The 7,978-nt window shown below is 30.2% G+C and overlaps 1 protein-coding gene across 4 annotated transcripts in view; it reads left to right on the forward strand.

Annotated features, from left to right (window-relative positions):
- Atf3 (Activating transcription factor 3) overlaps positions 1-7,978 on the forward strand; it is a 156,021-nt gene that overhangs the window by 95,722 nt on the left and 52,321 nt on the right. The window contains exon 3 of one of the 4 annotated variants that reach the window (XM_067045760.1): positions 2,600-2,679. The exons of the other annotated variants lie outside the window; for them this stretch is intronic. The gene's annotated coding sequence lies outside the window, so the exon portion shown is untranslated. The remainder of the gene's footprint in view (positions 1-2,599; positions 2,680-7,978) is intronic. 4 annotated transcript variants of the gene reach the window in all.

Below are 7,978 nucleotides of genomic sequence, written 5' to 3' on the forward strand. Positions count from 1 at the left end.
TTACATATATATTTAATGTAGGTTTTTCCTACTACTATAACCGAAATAGTACTGCAGTCTTTAAATCCAAAAACCTGTCCGAACTTACGGAATTGAACTTTGGGCTCCACTAAAACCACCAAATTTGGCACGTATTCAATCCAAAATCCTTCGTCAAATCCTCCATGAATCCTCTACTTTGTTACGAATTAAATCATCCATAAAGACCTTAATGTTATCCACATGTAGCCTATCTAGCCCGAACCAAATATCAACTCTTTCATAATAAACTCCCCAGCAACCCAAATCCACTAGCTCCTAGCATTCTTTCCTTTTCTTTTCCTGATAATCCTCCGAGAAACCAGAAAAGAAGATGGTCGTGAGGTGCGGTCAGCAAACAAACAAAAAAATATTTATTCGTACCGAAGTTTCGACCAGAATTTCAGTTCTTCATCAGGAACCATAGGCAGAGATTCTGGTTAAACTCAAGAACTTGTAGTTAGCCGGAATCTCTGCCTATGCTCCCTGAAGAAGGCTTGAAATTCAGGTCGAAACGTCGGCATGAATAAATTTTTTTTTTATTTGCTGAACGCACCCCTCCCCCCCTTCATCTTCTCCACTTATTAATCTACAGTCAACTATCTATACCTCATTATAAATATAAGAAAGAGTTTTAATGACTAGTATCTTCACAAATCTCTCATGTAATTATAGATTTTATTATATTAGTAATTATAGTTAAACAATGTATTTAAAATGTATTGTAAATAATAAGAAATAACGAACAGAAAATTTTTAATTCTGTAAATTGTAGAACAATAAAGATTGTTATAAAATGAAAAAGTGAGGATAAGTGCAAACTTAAGCCTATTAAGAAACGATACGATTGCAATGAAACAGCTTAATTTCCTTATAGTAAAGAACACCATGTTAAGTTTCGTCCACCCCGGAGAAAATCGGGTTTCCCATAGCCTCCTTGATGATAGCGGAAATGCCATCCTAATAGGAGGCGTAACTTCCCAATTCGTGGATCGGTTATCATGAAGGCTCTGGTACCCGGATCCTGGGATTACAGAGCGCAGTTCCTGGTGTCACAGCCCGTCCGTTTCTGGGAATAGTTTTTAATCAGTATATTCCTTTTCCTTTCCGGAACATATCTTTCACCTTAGAAATTAGAAATTATCCTATTAATAAAATTAGTGGAATAACAATTTATGGAAAAACTTTATATAAATATACAACTTTATAAAAAATACAAAGTTGTACTGCCCAACTTTAATGGATTGCTAATCACACGGCATACTTATTTTAATCTAATCAGACAATATTTTTAATCTTAGGACAAATTGGCCTAGTATACAATAATAATTATTAATGAATGGAATATGGTTCGGGTGCGGTCAAAAGAACTCAAATAGTAAATAATTATACTATTTTTATTGAGCCAACATTTCGCCCCACGTTACAGGGCTTCATCAGGGCTAAAAAAAGATACAAACACTTGACATGGTTACAAAAAAAAAAAAAGAAAAGAAAAGGACATAAGTGGAACATAACAGGATATACAATGAAAAGTAAAATATAATAATTAAAATTAAAGGTTGTAAACAGTAAATGAAAAAAGTAATAGTAACAGATGGATAAGAGATAAAATAAGAGAAGAAATATTAAAGAAAGTACAAATTAGGAGATGAAAATAGGAGCAGTGGGTTATTAATAATTATTAATATAACACTGGAGTATGACTTTTTTTCCCTCCTTTTTTTCTTCGTTTCATCTCTTTGGTTCTTTTATATATTTTTTTTTTCTCCCCTCCCCTTTTTCCTTTTCTCTTTTTCATGATTTTTTCTTCCTCCTTTTCTATCCTTTCCCCTTTCTCTATTTTTCCCTATCATATTTTGATTTCAAACCAATGCGCGAAAGAATGATGGATAAAACAGTGAGAGAGATATGAAAAATACATAAGTAACAATTATCAATACCAAAAATCAACAACTATGTTAAAATTAATACATAATAAATCTTAAATCGAAGAATTTTGAAAAATAGACTTTTTATGACTTTTCAGAACTAAGAGACCAAAGTCACGAATGTTTGAGTGATATAAATCTTGCAACGTAGACAATGTTATATACGTATTATCTAATAAGTAGATAATGAATCACCTTGTTTGTAAGAGTAGACCCTGTAAAATGAATTGAGATTGTGATATTTTTTAATTTTTTTTTCTTTACGAAATGATTTAAATGATTTTAGTTCCGAAATATACGTACATATTTCATAATAAAATGTTAATAATGAGCTCACTGTGGTTTGTTATGAGAAGAAGATGGTCGTGGGTGCGGTCAAGGTTACTGGCTTCTGTCTGTCTTAAAATTGTGTATCATTTATTTTTGCCGACGTTTCGACCTGAATATCATGCTTTCATCAAAGTTAAAAAATAAAATTGGATAAAAACCTTAATTGAGAGAAAAATTATAATAAACAAACTTGTAATAAATTTAGTAGATAATAGTTGATACTAATAGAAGATATTTTTTTTTTTTTACTTCAGTATTAAATTATTAATGCTTTAATTTATTTTTTTTTATTTATCTGTTAATATCATTTAATTTTTCAGGTAAATTCAAGACTGGTTTGACTTCTTAGTGTAAAATCATTGTTTCTCATCTTTAAATACATAAAAAAGGAAAATCCAAGGTAAATTTAAATTATTTTAATAAAACAGAATAAAGGATAGACAACTTTTTTTAAAGTACATATAATAAAAAATATTGTGATACATAAAAAAAAATTATAAGATTATATTAGTTTCCCCACTCTATCACTATTAAAATAGGTACTGCAGTTTACTGTTAAGTACTATACATGGGTAGGTGGTGTCTGTCATGTCAAATCAGACAGTGCAAGTGTGCTTCCATGACAGTAAATCCTGTCATGATGACAAATAGCATTCAGTTATAGTTTAAACAGATTACTATTATTTTTTTTTTTTTTTTACTTATTTTATAATTAATCCCGGGGACAACTGATTCCCAAATCTTGGTTTAATTTTAATTTTAAAATGAATTGCCTGCTATTTTGACAAGGAATTTTTCCCTCTAGTAAGTTCTGACTTGAAAACATCAAAAAGAAGCTAGTACAAACAATCTAATCAAGTCAACCCAATAAAATCTGGAGAATCTCAGTATTGATAACCAACGAGTATATAAACCAAGGTTTAAATATGAAACCCCAGAAATATCCCTGTGGGAAAAATTACCTTATTAGACTGATAACCACTGGTATTTCATTATATTTTTTATGAAATGTTGTTTTTTAAAGCGCTATATCTCGGGAAGTATTGAACATAAATAGCTCTATTAGGATTCATATTTTGGCAAATTTACTCTTCTTTAAATGATGTTCTCTTAGGTTTCTAGTGTTTTTAGTAGTTTTCAAGATATATAGCACTGAATAAAAAATTAATTATTTTTAATGCTTTGAAACAGCCGCCATTTTTCATTCCCACTGCCTATACTTGGCAGACTCATTAATATTGACTAGTAATTATACATGGTTTCATTAAAGTAATCAAAAAAGGCAGTTATCTCGCCCCAATTTTTTATTACTTTAATGAAAACTATTCATAATTACTAGTCAAAATTGATGAGTCTGCCAAGTATAGGTAGGGGGAATAAAAAATGGCGGCTTTTTCAAGGCGATAAAAAAACTAATTTTTCATTCGGAGCCCTATATCTTAAAAAGTAGGAACAACACTAGAAAACCTAGGAGAACGACATTTAAAGAAGAGTACATTTGCTAAAATATGAGCCCTTATAGAGTTATTTACGTTAAATAGTTTTTTAAAAAGCAACATTTCATAAAAATGTTGTGTAGGACGTACTCAAAGTCCATGTTTATGATGTTTATCTTTGTAAACTATCTTCATAGTTTACATGAAATGATAAAATAAATTGATTTATAGTTGTACGGACAAATTTTTATTTGCCAAATTCATATTCACATGTGAATATCATAAAAACTACTACCCCTATGAAAATAAGTGTCTAAAACTACTTTATAGTAAGTTAAATTTCCTTTATTTTTAAGTGATGGCAGACATATGTGCGTCTTATGAATCTAGAGATATATTTTTCAAAAATCCAACACTTTATACCAACAACTAGAAATTAACATGTTGTGTGTTTATTTTGTCAAATATCATAAAAACTACTACTCCTACAAAGAGAAACATAATTAACTATTTTGTAGTAAATTCAACTAGCTTTAATTTGAGCACTAGCAGACATCTGTACGTCCAATGGTTTTTCACATGAATTTTTTCATAAATCAAACAACTATAAATCAATTTATTTTAGCAAATATTATGAAAATACTATAATAATACTATTCCTAGGAAGGTAAAGTTCATTAACTCCTTTATAGTCCATTAAACTAGCTTTAATTTGTGCTAATAGACATCTATGCGTCACATATTTCCTGAGATATAGAATTCTCAAAATAAATTAACTAACTACTAATCTTTCTGTAGATTTTTAAGAAATTTTGCTTTTTAAAAAGGTATCTCGAGAATTATTGGACGTATAGCTCTTTTAGGGCTAATATTTCAGTAAATTTACTCTTCTTTAAATAATGTTCTCTTAGATTTTCTAGTGTTGTTGGCAGTTTTTAAGATATAGAGCTCTGATAAAAAATTAATTATTTTTAACGCTTTGAAACAGCCGCCATTTTTTATTCCTCTTGCCTATACTTGTCAGACTAATTAATTTTGACTAGTAATTTTGAATAGTTTTCATTAAAGTAATCAAAAATAGCGGTGAAATAACTGCCTTTTTTTCTTCCCGGCTCTTGTACTATAAGGAATCCTCAATACCTTCAGGCTATCGACGTACACTCGTCAAGTACAATGGTTTGTCGCCCTTTTTGGACGACCTGAAGTAATTTTTTTTTTCTCGTAATTTGGCCTAGTTTATCACAAAGAACAGTCGTATTATTAAAAGATGATTCTGTACATTTAGAAGGCTGTTGTAGAGACGATGTCATGGCCTGTAAATTAATCACTACAATAACCACTGGCACCTCTACCTCACTATAAACCTGGGACCTCGTCCCTTTCACTTGCCGAAATCCCCGAGCTCAGAACACGTCTCCATACACGACACTAAAACTGTTTGGTGTTTCCTAATAGCTATTAGCGTTGTCCTTGTGTTAACCTCAGAGCCTTTTAAGAACTCTTCGTCGAAAAAGAAAATTATTTTATAACAGCATTACTCAGAATTTCTTCAGATTATTAAAAAAGTTACGCAAAGAAACGTCTGAATAAATATAGTAGAACAAATAAAACGGCGTACATAATGACTGATTTCTTGTCGTCTAATTTACTGGAGTTGTGCTTAGAATTCTGGTTTAACTATACATTAAATTAAAATATATATGTATATATAGTTGACCGTAAAAATTGAGATATAAGAAGATGGTCAGGGTTACGGTCAAAAGTGAAACAAAAATAGTTTACAACTATTTATTTTCCGACGTTTCGCCCCACTTTGCAGGGCTTCATCAGGGTAAAATATAAAGCTAAAAATATAAAGTAAAAAAATACAGGAGGTGCACATAAAACAAAAACAATGCGGGGAATGAAAAGAAAAAAATATATAGAGAGAAAATAAATGTCATGAAAGAATAATAAAAATAAAAATAAATAATAATAATGATATAAAATTATTATTATCATTGTCATTATTATTATTTATTTCTATTTTTATTATTCTTTCATGACGTTTATTTTATCTCTATATTTTTTTTTCTTTTCTTTCCCCGTATTGTTTTTGTTTGATGTGCATCTCCTGTACTTTTTTAGCTTTATATTTTACGTATTTTTATAAAGAAGTTTTTACTCTTGCCATTGTAACTTGTTTTTATTCTTATTATTGTATCTTATCTTTGTATTTTTATTCTTTTCATTGTATCATTTTGTATCTTTTTAGCCCTGATGAAGCCCTGCAAAGTGGGAAAAAACGTCGGAAAATAAATAGTTGTAAACTATTTTTGTTTCACTTTTGACCGCAACCCTGACCATCTTCTTATATATTAAATTAAAATCTGTTCCGCTAAAACCCATGAAGGATCAGGGGTTCATTAATTTGTAAGGAAATACTGTTACTAGACCAACGGTTGTGCAAGGAGGTGATTTGGTCAGCATAACACTCGAACGCCAGATTTTTATCTAGTTTAGGATACCCATTCTATGAGGCTGGGTGGACCTCCAGAACCAACAGGGTTAGTTTACGGCTATCGTGTAACAGAAAACAATTTTCTGTCCAACCGGATTTGAACCCGGGTCCTTGGAGTTAGTGGTATCGCGCCTTACCACGGTGCCACCGCGCCTCCTGGTTTAACTATACATATAATCATTTAAAAAAATGTATGTATTTAAAATTAATGCTCTATATAACGGCCATCTCCTAATTTGTTTCCGTTATACAGAGGTGTACGTTAATATGGGATGATGAAAAAAAATACAAAAATTAAATAATATAATTACATAATATTTATATTGATAAGAATATAGAGGGCGTCATAATATATATGAGAGCAAGACGTTTCGGGACGCCGTCAAAGAATAACAGAAATAAGTTATAAAACTTAATTATTAGCACCAACGTTTCGGCCAGAATTTCTTGTCTTCATCAGGGTTAAGAACCAGTGGATAAAGGATATATAGAAAAGTTAAAGTAAAATACCAAATATGTGAGTAAACTAATTTTGCTAACATATTTAATTACCTATATATACATTCATTTTCCCAGTTATTTCATTGCTTTATTTTTATATATATTCATTCTGTACTATTATCTACTTTAATCCCTCTATATATCCCTTATTCACTGGTTCTTATCTTGTTTTTTTTTGTTTTTTATCCTGATGAAGGCTAGAAATTCTGACCGAAACAAATGCAAATAAAGGAGTTTTGTAACTTATTTGTGTATTCTATGTCCGCGCCCCCAACCATCTTTTCCTGATACATGATATTTCTACTGTTAAAAAAAAAACACATTATTGTGACATTACATTCCAACCATATTTTTCCAGATGGTTAAAACCATACGCATAGAGACTAGTTTTAAAATACCATAGATTATGGTTTAAATTCTAAATGGTATTCAGATTTTCCGGACTTGCGAGTTATCCATGACCTAAGCTAAGATATATATTTTATTTTAAACATAAATTTATCACGAAGCTAGAAAAAATAGTGATAATTATTTATTTATTTTATGTCAACGTTTCGACTTACTTTATAGGTCTTCATCAGGACTACAATAAAAGATACAAAGGTAGAGTTAATGAAGGGTAAGAGTGATAAATTATTGTTTAAACTAATAAATTGAACAGGTACATCAAAATATATAGTTCAAAAGATATATTAATTTAATTAAATGAGGAAACAACTGTATGGCCAATGACACAATACAAACTGGTGGTTGTTTAAAAATGTTAGAATAAAATTAATTTTTCGTTCGGAGCTATATATCCTTGAAACAATGTACAACATTAGAAAACCTAATAGAACATCATTTAAAAAAGAGTAAATTTTCTAAAATATGAGCCCTATTAGAGCTTTTTACGTTCAATAGATACCGAGATACGTTTTTTTAAAGCAACATTTCATAAAATATATACTTTTACGTAGTTACAGAATTAACTGTAGAAAATCTTTATCTCACGAACTATGTCTATTATCACTCAAATTAAGTCTAGTTTAATGTGCTATAAAGTAGTTTATGACGTTTATCTTCGTAGGAGTTGTAGTTTTCATGATATTTGCCAAAATAAATTAACAAGATTACGATTGGAGAAGATGGTTGGGGGGGGGGGGTGCGGTCAGCAATGGAACAACACAAATTAACAAAATTTGTTTATTTATGCCGACGTTTCGACCTGATTTTCAGGTCTTCATCGGGGCAATAAAAACTAAAACCATCATTTAGAGAGA

Source organism: Halyomorpha halys, unplaced genomic scaffold, assembly GCF_000696795.3.
Source record: "Halyomorpha halys isolate HHAL.00 unplaced genomic scaffold, Hhal_1.1 Scaffold31.1, whole genome shotgun sequence".
NCBI classification, from domain to species: domain Eukaryota; kingdom Metazoa; phylum Arthropoda; class Insecta; order Hemiptera; family Pentatomidae; genus Halyomorpha; species Halyomorpha halys.